The sequence below is a fragment of the Hippocampus comes genome, unplaced genomic scaffold, assembly GCF_001891065.2.
Source record: "Hippocampus comes isolate QL1 unplaced genomic scaffold, H_comes_QL1_v1.1 scaffold142, whole genome shotgun sequence".
Taxonomy (NCBI): domain Eukaryota; kingdom Metazoa; phylum Chordata; class Actinopteri; order Syngnathiformes; family Syngnathidae; genus Hippocampus; species Hippocampus comes.
Genome location: NW_017805482.1, coordinates 1,525,782 through 1,528,638, shown reverse-complemented (window position 1 = coordinate 1,528,638; position 2,857 = coordinate 1,525,782). Strand labels below are relative to the sequence as shown.

Below are 2,857 nucleotides of genomic sequence, written 5' to 3'. Positions count from 1 at the left end.
ACACACACACACACACACACAAACTCCTCCTTTGAAAAGAAGCCACCCCCCCCCCCAAAAAAATCGGGCGCCCGTGAAAGTTGCGCGGGTCTGGCAGAAATCTAAATGATCGATCGGAACTCTTGATTAATGTCTTGATTGCAGATTTACAACAGAGCCACGTAGGTCAGCAAAAGAGCGCGGCACGCCGGGGCACAGACAATTAGATTTTCCCCACAAAGTGATTCATCACCGAGAGGCGGCGAGCAAACGAGCGACAGTTTTCTGCATGGCCAACACTTAGTTATTTACCCCCCCCCCCAAAAAAATCGGGCGCCCGTGAAAGTTGCGCGGGTCTGGCAGAAATCTAAATGATCGATCGGAACTCTTGATTAATGTCTTGATTGCAGATTTACAACAGAGCCACGTAGGTCAGCAAAAGAGCGCGGCACGCCGGGGCACAGACAATTAGATTTTCCCCACAAAGTGATTCATCACCGAGAGGCGGCGAGCAAACGAGCGACAGTTTTCTGCATGGCCAACACTTAGTTATTTATTCATGAGCACATGCAAAGTACAGTTAACATATGGATTAGTGCACTAATTAGCGACCTGAAAAGGGTTAACGCATCGAGATTTGGACTTGCACTCACAAGCCAAAACATTAGGACCCCTGATTTTCATGCAAATGAGGGATGCCGCTAGGATTGTCCAGGAAAAAACTCCTTCCATCCACAACGTCATAAGCGCATCGTTGCGCCCAATTCTACCTGTGCAAAGTCGAGCAAAATACCAAAAGAAAAAATTAAAATGCACCCATGCACAATTACACTTTAGACGTTTTGTGCTAGATTTGTTGTCGTAACGAAAATATGTCCTCTGACCCCGTTTGGAGCATGTGAAACTGTCTCTGCTTTGCTTTTGTTTTTTTATTTTAAACTACTCTCTCTGTTTTTCAGTTTTAAATTTATTATGTTTTGCTTCCATATTTGAAATAAGCATTTGAGCACTTTGTTGATGATTTGATAACTCATTCCTCTATACTGTAACGGTGGAGCCCCATACTCCCTGTGGTGAGAGCTTCTCCTGACTCTCCGCAATCTGCTGAACTCAGCTGGTTTAGGAGGTGGGGGTGGGGGGAATGGACCCCAACTGTGAGCTTCCAGGCAACAGAGCAGCAGAGGTTAGAGGACAAAATCCACCTTCCACTTTCTTCACTTGAGAGGCTTTGTATCGACATAACACAGGCATGGGACCTCGATATGCTAATACAGTGACATTTGAGGAAATTAATTTGCATACCTTCCTGTATAATATGCACATGAAAGGCTTCGCTGTAACATGGACTATAAAGCGTAGTCAGCAGTTGCAGGGAAATCACAATGTCCCCTCACTAGATAGTTATATTTGGTACAAGCCCGCAGGCTACTCATGTGATCCTTGGGACATAGCTGGTGCCCTTGAGCACCGTGTCGTTGACCTCTGGAGGAAAGTCCCTTTTGCCATCTCTTGTCATTCTCTTGTCACTATACGTCGCTGGCATGAACAGAAAAATAAAGATACATTATTTGCAGTTAATAATATTTGGGCCGAGTAGGTGAAATTGTAAGAAGGTGGGCCACAGAACTCCCCACTGAATAAACCGATCAACAGTAAATTTTAATCAGAGAAGGTTTATTTGTCCCTTGATGTATTTTTGTTGGTGCTTTTCAAAAAATGTTCAAAAACTTTTTCTGGCATATCAAGTTTTGAAGATATTTTCGACCAATAAAAGCTGACACAATTTGGAATTTCCCATCCATCCATTTTCCGATCCGCTTACCCTCACAAAGGTCTCGGGCGGTGCTGGAGCCAATCCCAGCCGTCTTCAGGCAGTACCGTCTGCAGGCAGTGGGCGGGGGACCCCCTGAACCGGTTGCCAGCCAATCGCAGGGCACACAGAGACAAACAACCATACACGCTCACACTCACACCTAGGGACAATTTTGAGTGTTCACTCAGCCTGCTGTGCATGTTTTTGGAATGTGGGAGGAAATCGGAGTACCCGGAGAAAACCCACGCAGGCTTGGGGAGAACATGCAAACTCCACAAAGGGAGGCTGGAGCTGGAATTGAACCTTTGCATTCTGAGGTCGATGTGCTAACCGCTGGACCACCGGACCGCCCTTGGATTTCACCATGTGTTGTAAATTTAAAGATATGATGATGATTAAAAAAAAATGCACCTGCTGCTGAACCTAACCCTTCATTCACAAATATTACTAAATATGTTCCTACATTATATTTTATTGTTATTATATTATTGTTATCATTATTATGAAACCCTGAGGTGCTAGAGACAAAATGAGGCGATATTCTGAATCAGCAAAAAAAAAAAAAAAAACTATCTAGAAAGTTTACATGCATGTTCAATTAAAAAATTTTGCTTAAAAAAAAGGCTCTTGTTGGATTGTCCATGTGTTGTAGTTGGTGTAACAGCAATTCAATTATTCATGCCATCGGCTCGTGCATCCTCCACTGAGGACCGACATGGCAGTGGGGACACAAAACAGTGATCTTTGCCAGAGAAACGGGCCACAGATTCCGAGCAAATGAAGATGGATCGGGATCCATGTGTGCAGCAGCAGCAGACAAGCTGTCCTTGATAAATAGGTTTTCGCGGGGACACTCCATCGTTCCTCGCTCTCAGCCTAAAAAGCAATCTCGCACTTTACATGTCTGTGAATATTAACAAACCCTCGAACCCGGCACTCTCAAATGTCGTCTATTGTGCCGCACATGGGGCCAAGCGGGAGGGACAGCTTGATGTAGAGGACTGTTCCCTTGAGTGTTTGTGATAGTCGCTGGTTGGCGGGGGCGGGGACAAGGGCGGGGGATGG

General features: G+C 45.2%; 1 protein-coding gene across 1 annotated transcript in view; it reads right to left on the bottom strand.

The window, feature by feature from the left end:
* tmem266 (transmembrane protein 266) overlaps positions 1–2,857 on the bottom strand; it is a 49,342-nt gene that overhangs the window by 32,800 nt on the left and 13,685 nt on the right. The gene's annotated exons all lie outside the window — the stretch shown is intronic.